At 36.7% G+C, this 13,711-nt stretch overlaps 1 protein-coding gene across 2 annotated transcripts in view; it reads right to left on the bottom strand.

Annotated features, from left to right (window-relative positions):
• Positions 1-12,717, bottom strand: part of LOC147556886 (uncharacterized) — a 56,891-nt gene extending 44,174 nt beyond the window's left edge. The window contains exons 1-18 of one of the 2 annotated variants that reach the window (XR_015233640.1): positions 12,365-12,702; positions 11,990-12,038; positions 11,034-11,310; positions 10,854-10,920; positions 10,653-10,708; positions 10,412-10,518; positions 9,882-10,300; positions 9,684-9,757; positions 9,395-9,489; positions 9,167-9,263; positions 9,007-9,084; positions 8,051-8,131; positions 7,834-7,912; positions 7,488-7,567; positions 7,354-7,391; positions 6,459-6,553; positions 6,044-6,123; positions 5,673-5,958 (exon numbers count right to left, since the gene is read on the bottom strand). The gene's annotated coding sequence lies outside the window, so the exon portion shown is untranslated. Of the gene's footprint in view, positions 1-5,672; positions 5,959-6,043; positions 6,124-6,458; positions 6,554-7,353; positions 7,392-7,487; positions 7,568-7,833; positions 7,913-8,050; positions 8,132-9,006; positions 9,085-9,166; positions 9,264-9,394; positions 9,490-9,683; positions 10,301-10,411; positions 10,519-10,652; positions 10,921-11,033; positions 11,724-11,868; positions 12,039-12,172; positions 12,290-12,364 lie in introns of those variants that run through there. The other variant, XM_086657861.1, reaches the window with a different exon arrangement.
• Positions 12,718-13,711: the final 994 nt, after the last annotated feature.

The raw sequence follows: 13,711 nt of genomic DNA, 5'->3' as shown, positions 1-13,711 counted from the left end.
GAACGTAATGTTAAACTTCTATCCAGTACATCAGGATGGTCTTAATGAAATCAAGTCCTCTAATGAAACAAGAAATCTTATATTAACAATAGAAAAGGAAATCCCTCAGAGAAGGCGAAAATTATATGAAGAAGAAAAGAAATGGATCATACCTCCACACACACACAGACCTTATCGTAGTAGTCCTGTTCAAAATTTAAAAATTCAGCATCATATTCCTTCACCATAGTCCATAGGTACCTACCTATCCCTTGAGATTCGTGATAGGTTTAACATTTAAAGCATGAACCTAAAACAAGTTCAAATAAGAGAAGACTGTTAAGATTTAAGAACCCGTGGATAACAAAAAAACGGGTTATGAAATGACATGCTTATCTCGTCACATGAGTGTTAACATTGTCTCATAACCGATGTTTATGTCAGCTGCAAGCCCCTACACGAAATTACCACAACCATTACGCAAGATCAAGCACTGACACTATATTCAGATATCATTACAAGCTGTTCATCTTCTGATTGTGCCATTACATAGAAGTTGTTCGCTAACAGTTTAAAGGGTGTGTACTCTGGTGCATTATACTAAGAACCGAATTAAGGAACACATAAATAGGTAGAAATGAGTACTTCAAATATATTGAAAATGATATCTTCTGTTAGAAAGGACAATGTCTCTTTTGCCGATTTTGATAAGTAAATGTACTCATTTCAGAACAATGATATGGAACAGCTACAACATTAGAGACTAACCCAGCGACGACACAACAAAGAGGTGTTCGAGTGATATTAGATGACATGAGTCGTTTTTGTGTCGCTAATTATACAACGGCAGTATCACACCTAATGGAAAACTGAAAGAATAAGGAAGTCAAAAAAGTTCATGCTGCAGGATGGTCTTAATGAAATCGAGCCCTGTAATGAAACAAGAAATCTTATAGTAACAAAAGAAAAGGAAATCTCTCATAGAAGGTGAAAACTATACGGAGAAGAATAGAAATGGATCATACCTCCACATACACACAGACCTTATGGTAGTCCTGTTCAAATTTTAAAAATTCAGCATTATATTCGTTCACCACAGGTACCTATTCGGCTATTCCTTGTGATTCGTGATAGGTTAACCATTCAAAGCATGAACCTAAAACAAGTTTAAATATGAGAAGCTTCTTAAGATTTAAGTACCCGTGGATAACAAGAAAACAGGTCACGAAATGACTTGCTTATCTCCCCACATGAGTCTTAACATTGTCTCATAACCGATGATTATGCCAGCTGCATGCCCCTTCACGAAATAACCATAACCATTTCGCAACATCAAACACTGAAACTATATTAAGATATCACTACAAGCCGTTCCTACACGAACCCCGTTACGAAACAGTTAATTAGGTAGAAAGAAGTACTCAAGAATATTAAAAATGATATTTTCTCTTAGAAAGAACAATCTCTTTCAGTGAGTTTGATAAGAAACAGTACTTACTTCAGAACAAAGATACAGAACAGCTACAGCAGTAAAGACTCACACAGCTACGACACAATAAAGAGGTGTTCCAGTGGTATTAGGTGACATGAGTTGTTTTTGTGTCGCTAATTATACAATGGAAGTATCACGCCTAATGGAAGACTCAAAGAACAAGGAAGCAAAAAAAGTTCATGCTGCCGGATATTGTTCTAGTTTCCCACATGCTTGGGGGAGCATTTTGAGACTGAGCTACCGGTTCGAGCTCAAGCTAAGTAAGTGTGAGGCTGTTTGGATGGGCTCATGAAGCATTCCCCAAGAACAAGCCTGCACCTGGGCTTGGGGGGCATGAGGGAGGATCCTATCTATAGCTAATAGGCAAAGGTCGTTAGAGTTGTAGGTTTAAAATCTCGTGTAAGTGTCTCGATATAAAGTAGTCCAACATGTTTAGCAGTTCCAATAGAAATTCAGTTAAAGTTGCGTGCCTGCTCCATCATAAGCAATATCAATTCTGTTAGATCTGATGAGCACATTAAATGGTTTATTAGAAACTGAAATACTACCGAAGTTCGCTCGATTAACACAAATACCCTTCTGATCTGGTCCCTTTCCCATTGCTAATGACCTATCAGGATCCATCCACTCAATCGCAAGACTGTCCGAGAACATGCAATCTAACTAGGAGAGCTGCTTAGAGTTTACGAAGAAACTTTTAATATTTTAAACCCATAGGAGACTAGAAGGAAAATAAGGAAAACCTAACTACAGTACCTGTATATTCCTCTTTCTTCTCATATTCCTTAATGAAGTGCTTAACGAAAGTCGTTGGTATAGGACTATCAATATTTCCAGAATTTTCATCTTTTAGGGACTGATGCCATAGCTACACAATTTCTCTTACTGTTGAAAGCAGGCCCACAAGAGTTTTCGTATTTGTGGCAGCATTAATCTGCAAACACAACCATATAGACAAGTCTTTTCAGCATAAAAGGAAACCCAGAAGAAATGAAAATTATGTTTGGAACTTGATTTTGTACCAGCAAACCTAATAGGTAACCCAGAACAACATCAATCTCCATTAGGCAAACTACACCACTTGGAAATTGGATCTCCTCCAATTAGGTAACCCACAAGAGCCCCCGCATCTTGAAGTTCCAAAATTTATCATCTTCTCTTGTGGGAAGTTTTCCTCAACAACTGAGAACAAGAATCATCTTCCATCCATTTTGAAGGCTCGGTCCCAGCAAGTACGAATACCAAACATCGGATAGGTGGAGTTAAAACTGGTTGTTAGAGAGGTAATATCAAATTCCACGACATTTAATCCCAACTCCTAATTTGACACAAAATACGATCCATACACCACATCTAATGTAAGAATCTCTACACGATACAAATATACATCCAATCTTGAAACAAGTACAATAGCATATGCAAACACATACAAGAAACAGACAGATACACAAATAGAAAGTCCAAACTCCAACACTATCTCAAACACAACCACCAACCAGACACAAATAGGAACAAGAACACAAAACACAAACCAAAAGTAAACACCAACACGAACAAAAACAAACACACACCTAGACAAACGCAAGCACCAATATCAAACTATAACTCAAACACAACCACCAATGTAACATAAACAGCATCAGAAACACAATTATAGGCGCACAAACGAACACTTATACAAACACAAACAACAAATATAAACACGAAAACCAAACACAACCACAACCACAAATACCAAACACAACCACATCCACGATCATGAACACATACACAAAAAAAATGCCAAAAACCAAATTCTGAAGAACCCAAAAACCTGAAATCGTCGTGTCATTGAGAAAAACAATTTATCGACATTGGGAGAGGATCAATTACAAGAAAATACACAAACAAGTATTCCATTAAGACGCACATGCGTGCACTGCATCCAGGAACATATACAAGAAACTACACAAACACAAAAATAAACTCACAATGCAAACAAAAACACAAAAAGAAAGACAAAAAATAATCAAAGTAAACACGAACACAAACACAACCACAAACGCAAGCCCAAAAATAAAATACATAAACTCAAACAAGCTCAAACAAAAAGAAACAGAAATAGAAACCAAAAAACACAAAAAGTAACTTACTCAAACTAACACCTTTATATAGAAAGCCCGACAAAAAAACACTTCACAAATCAAGATGACTTATGGTAGTGGGTGTTGCCAGACTGAGTTAATATTCCCCAAACCTCTATTATCACACAACTCTAGAAGTCTAGTATACCTAAGGCTTTAATTAGTTGACCACAGGTGAACAATTCAAACTACCACTAAGCTGGAACTTCGTAAGTTTTGTTCTTATAGTATACAAGCATACCTTTTTTTTTTTTTGTTGAAAGAAGCATACCTTGATTTAAACATAAAATCAGAAAGACATTTCCCGCTGCCCTGATTCTTCATTCTCCCGTGATTCCTCTTCCTAACAATTTGCATTCCTAGTATAGAAAACAAGAATATTATACTTATCTAAAGAGTAAATTCCAGGAAGAGATTGTAAAAAGGGAGTTTTACTTCTAACTGAAAGTTCAAAAAAACACCCTGGAAAACAGCACATATATGCTTACAGAGATCAGAGTCCCTAAATGAAAGACGGATTAATTATTACTATTATTCAAGAACATTAGACGAAATGAAATGAAAGGTGAGGAAACAACCTAACAAGTAATAAGGGTGGTCACTTTACTAACTTCAGTCTGGTATCAGATGTATAAAGAACTGCTAACAACTCCATCTCCTTGAATTTATAAAAAAGAACCAAAAAAAAACAAAAGCAATTTAATCCTATTTCAACAACAAGACCTGAAGAGCTAAATCTCTACACGACACCATAGTAGATTGAAAACTCAAAATAACATACATGTGATGCAATTAAAAGAACATAGTCTCTAGTAATCTTCAGTCTTGGTATATGATAAGGTTACCAGATGGTGGATTGAAAACTCAAACTAGCATATGATAAGGTTGGATGAAAACACAAACTGACATATGACCGGACACTCACGAATTTCTGGGGAACTGTTACAATTGTGAAAAATTCTTGCAAAGCAGAGTAACCATGCCAAATGTTCATTATATCTTCGGCTGGATTCACCAAAGCTTTTATCTGGATAAAAAACATTGAGAGAAAGGAAGAAAGAAATTCAGGAAACGTTCATAGTAGATGCAAGTTGTTTGAAGCCCAGCGATTTAAGATAGAATCAGCTTCATATTTAGATAAGAAACATTCCTCCCAGGTTTATGATATGGGCAGTCATCCTAGGTAGACCCCACAAGAGGATCAATTGATCAAAAGGGGATCCAAGAGGCCAAATTGATGAATTTTGTGCAAAAAAAAAAGTGAATCTGGTCCTCACCTGTTCATATATTGTAGCTTTACTTTAGCAGTTCGACATCTCTTCTTATCAAGTCTTAATACTAGGGGATTTATTTCACAGCCAACCCAAGATGTGTTTGTTCATTGGGTTAATATTGCATTACATAAGGGAAGGACGATATGGAGAATAATTCCGTGTTTGATGAGACAATGTTATTGATTTATTTCACAGCCAACCCAAGATGTGTTTGTTAAAATTAATATATACCTGTGATGACAATAAAAGATACCTTATCATGTGCCCGTTTGAGTTTTTAATTCACCTGTGAAGCATGGGAATTGTAAAGAATGTATCTTTTAGTAGATCACTAAGCAAATATAACAACACAATATATAAAGGTGGTCTGTCCTTTACCTTTTCTGAAATTGCGTAGTATGCCCTTTACTTGGCACCAGCAAGTCCTTAATATCTTAAGAATGTTTCTCAGCACATCAACGAACTTCCACCTGTGGTATTATGTCAGAAACCTCTAGAAGTCTACTGTACCTAGAGTTTTAATTAGTTGACCATAACTCGAATTCCACTACCATGACCTCTACAAGTTATGTCCTTATAGCGTATGTTATTGCAACATGCCATAATTTGAACATAAAATCAATAAGATACCTGGGCTGCCTTGATTCCTCTCCCTAACAATTTGCATTCCTGACACAACTTACGAGGAAATCATACTTATAACTGAAAATTCAGAAACAACCGTGGACAACAACTTTTAAGCACCAAAATGTTGAAAGTGCACAAAAATAATGCCTTTTGTCAGTTTCTCCCGGAACCAAGACATTGGGAACAAGTTTAAATATTATACAACAACAGTACATATACACTTCCAACGATGAACTTGTCTTCCATCCATAGTTTTTAGCATCGAAGAGATTAGTTATCACTATTATACAACAACAGTACATATACTCTTCCAATGATGAAATTGTCTTCCATATCCTTTTGTCAGAAGGACGGATTGTATTAAACAGCCTAGTATCAAATGTATAAGGAGCTAGTAACAACCTGGCATTTAACCTAATGATTTGGTCCTTCACGAATGCTCCAGTTTGAATTCCCACTTTAACTGTTCCACAACCAACAAGGTGGGCCCCATTAGTTATAACAACAGTCAATTCTTATGGAAAGAAATGTTTTAAGTTAACCCATACCATTTTTGACCGTCCAATAGCCTGATCCATCTCATCCATTTTCTTCTTCCCACAGCGGTTAAGCTCTTGGTTAGACATTGCTGAAAAAATAAACAAGACAAAAATAAGAGGCATTCATGAAGCACAAAGATTCTCTGGGACCACCAGTCTAGGGTACTCTCTCTCATTTATAGCAATACAACTTAATAAGAAAAAGGACAGAAATTGTCCTCTAAACAGCAACCACTCAGCAGTAACCTTCATCAAATTAAACCTAATCCTAGAAAGTGCATCAAGTTTGACTCAGTTAACTATAGTTGTGAAACGCATTAACTTTGTTGCCAAAATCTGAGCTGTAACCTTCATCAAATTAAACCTAATCCTAGAAAGTGCATCAAGTTTGACTCAGTTAACTATAGTTGTGAAACGCATTAACCTGCATCAAGTGTCGCCAAGTGCATCAGGTCTCATCCATCTTACTCAAATCCTTTTTGCTCCTCCAGAGGATAAACCAAGTTGAAGTAAACATTCCTATAGAATAGAACCAACACAATGGGCTTCTTATGAAAATGTTGAAAAATGTCAAAATCATAGAAAATAACAATAATGGCAAAAAGAGTAAGTAAATTTATTTAAAAGATCCTAACTTCCTAATAATAATGAATGAAAAAGCAGGCACTAAATGTTTGAGGTTGTTATTCGGTATGTACTATGTAGAGGCATGAAGTAACAAATCAAGTCTCACCTAATACGATTTGAATATTTTCCTGAGCTCTGGGTTCACTACTTCCCCCACTCCCGTATCAAAGAGCTAACTATCTTAAGGTCAATGTTAGCCGTATACGTGCAGTAACACCAAATTGATCAAAAACTGTAGACCAAAACTAAATAGAAGCATGGACTGCCGGTTATGCAATAACTACACAAAGTCATGACAGATAGCAGAAATCAAACAAACTTCTGGAGCTAGCTTTATGGAAGGATTGAAGCTCGCGTGGTTAACAAGCTTCGAACCTTAAACCATGTAAGTCCTTATATATGTATCTAAGAAACTTAAATTCCTCTAGCCTTATTAAATATCCCAACTTGTACACGCTCTTATATCAGTGCAGCTGTTCTTGTGCAATTTCACATTTTCTTCTCTTGTCTCGTATTGGAAATCTTATCATGTCATATATACAACTAGCCAGTACCCAAATAGCATCATATAGATACAAAATGAAGAGGTATCCCAGGGCATACAAGATACAGCAGTGCTGGCAAATTACTTCTAGTTGCCACGAGAATTCCTTTCATGGCCAAGATAACTAGAAGAGTGGAACTTAACTTACGTTTTTCTTATGGTAACATATGAATTCAGCACTTTGATCTGGAACAATACAATCATTTCGGTTAGTTACACAAGTACTGGTAACCAAAAGAAGGGATAACATTTATTTAAACAAGTTAAACAACTAACCAACACCTGTTTTTTCTTCCAGAGTTCAGGGGAATTACCAGCTTCCTCACCTTCAATTTGGCGATAAAAATCGTTGATCAACCAAACTAAAAAGCAAAAAAATTGAAACTTTTATAAACTTATTCAGTTGCCAATAGAAAGATATATTTGTGAACAAGCTCGGACTATTTGGCAGATAACAAGTTTATACATCTCCTATCCAACAACTTGTATTCTAGACTAAATGAAAGTCCAAACTAGCCCGCAAGGCATGCCAAAAGTACAGTAAGAGCTAAGACATGAACACAACTTCAAACACCAATGTAATTAGAGGGAATAAAACAAGGAAACTACTGAAGTAAATTAAACATACCCTGCGGACACTCTCATTTTCTCTGTAATTCCTCTAATTGCCTACATTGTTTGTTGGTGTCTTTAGTCTTATCCAGCTTCTAGAAGCAATTTATGTTAGAAAGCGACAAGTTAAAATTGATCACTTTTTTACTTCTCATGGATTCATGAATCATCGACATATCAGTTCCCTGTAGACTTTACAAAACCATAAAAGCTCCACGAAGTGAAAAAAATACCTTCTCAGCCAGAGCTGTGCAAGGAGTCAGATCTGTTAACATGCTTAAATAAAACCAATAGCAATCTAGTGGCTGTCAAAGCTACAAAGACCATCAATAAAAAAAGGATTTTGTTACGTAGTCGAATAAAAGTGGATTTCGAAGCTATGCAGTCCAATTTACATGTTTGTGTGCATGAATATGTGAATGAATGCACATGTGCAGTAAGAAAATGATAGTGAGAGACTCTCAACAAGAACCAAAAACCAAGTGTTGGAGATAATTAAACACAAACACTTGTAATGGTTGTGTGGGCGAAAACTAAATACAACTTAAAAATACAATACACAAATAAACTCAGATAAGCTCAAAACACACAAAGAAACTCACTCAAAACTAACAGACACAAAAAAAAGGGCGAGGAATATAACACTTCATAAAATTAGATGAGACATGGTAGTGGGAGATACCAGACTTCCTGAGTTAATGATTCTCAAAACTCTATTACGTCACAAACAAACCTATAGAAGTCTATTATATCTAGAGCTTTAATTAGTTTACCATAGTTCAAGAATTCAAACTACCATCAATTTGTAAGTTATGTCCTTTGAGCGTATTTTTTTGCAGCATATATTAATTTTAACATAAAATCAATAAGATGACCTGCTCTGGCACCTAGGCTGCCTTGATTTTTCTCCCTAACAATTTGCATTCCTTCACAAGATACGAGACATCATACATCTAACTGAAATTTCAAAAACAACCATTAACAACAACATATTTTAAATACCAAGATGTTGAAACCGCAGAAAAATAAAACAACCTTTTCTCAGTTTCCCAGCAACCCACTGAGAACAAGTTTAAACAACTCATAATGTTCAATAACGGTACATATACTCATCTAAAAGATTTAATTGGGCTTGCCATATCAATATTCGACAAGAACATTTATAGAAATGAAATGTAAGGTAAGGAACCTTGATAGCAAGTAAGAAAGGTGGCCTCTGTATTAACTTCATTCTGGTAGCTATCACTTCAATTGTTTGTTCGACAACCTACATTAATTTTCAGGGTGAGGCACCACTGGTAATAACTTATAACACCAGGTAAGCAAGAATGTTTTAAGTTAACTCACACCATTTGTTTACTGTTCAAATATGTATTCCTGAAAATATAAGCTCATCCATTTTCTTTTCCGACCATCAATAAACTCTAAGCTCTGCACTAGGCATTGCTGAAAAAATAAACCGGATTGAAATAAGGACAAGTTAATCTAATTGACCAGCTCTAATAAAGACGTATTCATGAAGCACAAAGCTTCTCTGGGAGCCAGTCCAGGATTGTTTAAAGCGAAAAAAACTTAACTTGGAAAGGGGAAAAAAATTAAAAATTTGCCCTCCACGAGCAACCAGTCAGCAGTTTCCTTCATCAAATGGATAACCAAGCTCAAGTTTGAATTGCTATACAATAGAACCAACACGATGGGCTTCTTATGATATAAAAATTAGAGATATGGCAAAAAATGAACAAGTTAATCTAATTAACCAGATCCTAAGTTCCTAATACTAGTTATACTATTGAATGAAAACGCAGGCATTAAATATTTGAAATTTTTATTTGATATGCAACGGCAAGACAGTATTTAAAATCTCACCTGATGCGATTTGAATATTTTCCTTGACTGTAGGTTGAGTACCTCCCCTCTCCCATATCAACGAGCTCAACTCTCTTATGCAATGTTAGTCGTACATGTGTCGTATTACCAAATTGATCAAAACATGAAGGCAGTAATCAAAGTAATGTCGCTTTACGAAATCACTAAAGGCAGCAAATATGGTAACAAGCTTCAAACCTTAAACCATGTGTGTCCTCTGGCGTTTTTAAGTATCCCTACTTGTATATGCTTTTATCAGTGCAGCTCTTCTCTTGTCTCGTATCGGAAATCCTATCATGTCCTAGATACAACTGGTTAGTACCCAAATAGCTAATGATAAAAATGAAAAGGTATCCTATCATGTCCTAGATACAACTGGTTAGTACCCAAATAACTAATGCATAAACATGTGGAACTAACTTACGTTTTTCTTAGGGTAACATATGAATTCAATACTTCGATCGTACAATCACTACGGTTACTTACAGATGTACTGGTAACCAAAAGAAGGGAGGTCATGTATTAAAACAAGTAAAACAACAAACCGACGACTACTTTTTTTCCTGAATTTAGGAGACTTCCCAGCTTCCTCATTAAGGGGAATTCAGCACTTTCATCTGCAATTGACAGTGTTAGCATTGTCAATAAACCGAATTAACACACAGCTTCGAATTAATTAAGGAAGAAATTAATCTTAACTAGGCATAAAATCGACCCTAAAAACTAACCAGCGACTGTTTTTTCTTCCCAAGTTCAGGGGAAGTCCCAGCTTCCTCATTTAGGCAGAAAAGTGCCCAATCCAATCCATCAGCCTTCTCATATGCATAGGATCGACCTAATTAACTCAAAAAGGTTAAAGATCAAAGACTTCAGGAAGCATTTAATGTTATGGATGAAAAACAGATTCATCCACCAAAAACACTCTCAAAACGAATTACGTTTGATGGTGTTAGGGCATGAAAGAGCAACCTGATTTTTTCAGGCTCAGGTAGTCGATTCTTCTTTCATCGATCAGTTGATCGACCCTGCATGAGTTCTTGATTTTGATTATAATGATTTAAAATGTTTGAAGTATTACTTAGACTGCCCTTTTAAAAGAAAAATCATCAATAACTCTCTCTCTCTCAAAACAAATTAGGTTTTGAAGGCGTTAGGGCATGAAAGACCAACCTGATTCTTACTGTCTGATCGGTTCACGATCTTTATCAAGATTCAAGAATGCGGACTGAATTTCGCACTTCAAAAAGCACAATAACATATAGAAATTAAGGAGCAAAATCTACACCCTCCCAATTTCGAAAGCATATGCAATCGAAAATAAAAGTCCATGGCTAAGAAAGAAAAACCTACTTGATCAGCCTCTAGTGCTGCTTGGTAAGCTGCATCTTGCTCCTCTCTCAATCGAATGTTATTCCTCCTTTCTTCAGCATCAACCCGGGCTGTTACAAGGACTGTAGAACTCTCTTCTACTACTCTCTGAAGGATAGAGAGCATTTCCTCAGGAGATTTTGGTCCCTCGATCCGCAGAAGACAAGACAGATAATATCGAAGTATATGAATATAGCTTCCACTTCACATTCAGGTAATATCCCAACAGGCAAATGAGTAAAAAGAGTACTGGATACTTCTGATTAAAGAGAACAAAAATGTCATCGAAGTTAATATTTATTTCACTCTAAAATCAAACTGGCAGCATAAACCTTTCATATACAAGAAACCATGCGAACAGCTATATACCTGAATTTGAAAAGCAAATCATTTCCTATTAACTCGCAAAGTATCTGCTAAAGTTAGGGTTGTGATAACTTACCCTAAATGGTTTTCGGAGAGGATGTTCTATGCCAAAGTGTAGGTATCAAGTAAGATTTCATGGTAACTAGATGTAAGATTTCATGGTAACTAGATATAAGATTTCATGGTAACTAGATGTAAGATTTCATGGTAACTGGAATTTGGGAACATGATTTACTTGAAAAGGAAAAAGGGTATGTCAATGTTCTTTTAGCTAGTAAGAGCCATCTAACCATATCAAACTGTACCCTAAAAACTAACCAGAGACTGTTTTATCTTCCTAAGATCAGGGGAATTCCCAGCTTCCTCATTTAGGCAGAAAAGTGCCCAATCCAATCCAATCCATCAGCCTTCTTTTAGCTAGTAAGAGCCATCTAACCATATCAAACTGTACCCTTCACAATCTTAATGAAGTTTAGCTAGAAAATGCAACAGAGTTCTAAAACAAAATGAAAATAAAATCATCTGTTCTCCTTAGGGGTTTTCAAAATGTAAATAAAACCCTAAATTTATACCTGCTGAAGCAATCCAATCCATCAGCCTTCTCATATGCATATGATCGACCTAATTAACTCAAAAAGATTAAAGATCAAAGACTTCAGAAAGCATTTAATGTTATGGATGAAAGAAAGATTCATCCACCAAAAACACTCTCAAAACGAATTAGGTTTGATGGTGTTAGGGCATGAAAGAGCAACCTGATTCTTTCTGGCTGAGGTAGTCGATTCTTCTTTCATCGATTAGTTTGATCGACCTTTTGAGTTCTTGATTTTGATTATAATGATTTAAATTGTTTCAAGTATTACTTAGACTACCTTTTTAAAAGAAAAATCATCAATAACTGTCTCTCTCTCAAAACAAATTAGGTTTTGAAGGCATGAAAGACCAACCTGATTCTTAGAGTCTGATCGGTTGACGATCTTTATCAAGATTCAAAAATGCGGACTGAATTTCGCACTTCAAAAAGCACAAATGCCTTAGGGCTTGGAAGTATTTCTTAGTTGCCGTTGTAGTAGTTCTTCTTCCACCGATTGACAATCTCGATCAAGGTTCAATTTGTTACATGAAATCAATTACAACAAGTTGTGAAATCAAAGAAGTTTTAGAAGAAATCAATTAGAAGATTGAGTAAAGATATTCAGCCGTTGGAGAGAGAGAGAGAGGCTGATTTTCGATTTAGGCCCTCCAATCTCGACCGTTGGGACAAAGATTGCGTAAGATTATTATGCCGTTGGAGAGAGAAAGTCTGATCCTCGGTCTTATATGGGCGGTGAATTTGTATTGCTTTTCAATCTCATCCAACGACTGAAACTAAAATCAAACGGGCAGAAATCTGGATGGGAGTTAGGGCTGGGAAAACGGTCCGGAAACCCGCGATCCAGCTCGTTCGGCCCGAACCGTGAGAGACCGATGACCGTAGCCCCGAGCCGGGCTAACCCGGCCCGATATATCGGGCTAATTGGGCCGGGACTCGGACAGGTTCTCAATTCCGAGTCCCGGCCCGTTAAGCCCGTCCGAAGCCCGGCCCGATATGTTGCCCGTATGTGTAGCCCGATAGTTTGCCCGTTAGTTGAGCCCGATGAGTAGCCCGTCGATCAGCTCGAATGATCCGCGTGTTTTTAATGAATCCAACGGCTGAGATTACATAATATCTCAGCCGTTGGATTATATCTCACCTGCCTATATATACCCCTCAATTCCCAGGTAAAAACCCTAATGCCTCTTCTCACCGAACCCTATCATCTCTCTCTCTTCCGCCGCTCTCTCTCTCTCTGTTTCCGCCGCTCTCTCTCTCTCTCTTTCCACCCCTCTCTATCTATCTTTCAGCCTCAAACCATCATATCTCTCTAGTACCTCAATTAAAGAACACTTCTAGGGTTAAAGATTTTGGTCGAAGTCTCTCTTTCATCTACTGTTGGTCGAAGTCTATCATCTACTGTTGGTCGAAGCCTCTCAATATGGTTAGTATACATCATCATCTCTCTGATTTTCCATTAAAGACTATGGTTATGACTTATGATTACTTATGGTCGAAGTCTCTGATCACATCATCATCATCTACTGTTGGTCGAAGTTGGTCGAAGTGTATTATCTCTCTGATGGTTAGTTCATGATGGGTATACGCTGATGATCTTCGGATCAAAGGACGCGGTTAAGCCCTCGAACTCATCTAATGGTTATCTATTTGATGTTATTTAGTTTATTTGATTTTATTTACTGAATGTTTTAGATAATGG

The sequence above is a fragment of the Eschscholzia californica genome, unplaced genomic scaffold (assembly GCF_041429995.1).
Source record: "Eschscholzia californica isolate CP2 unplaced genomic scaffold, dmEscCali1.0.p SCAF_2, whole genome shotgun sequence".
In the NCBI taxonomy this organism is placed as follows: Eukaryota; Viridiplantae; Streptophyta; class Magnoliopsida; order Ranunculales; family Papaveraceae; genus Eschscholzia; species Eschscholzia californica.
This window is presented reverse-complemented; position numbering and strand designations above follow the sequence as displayed.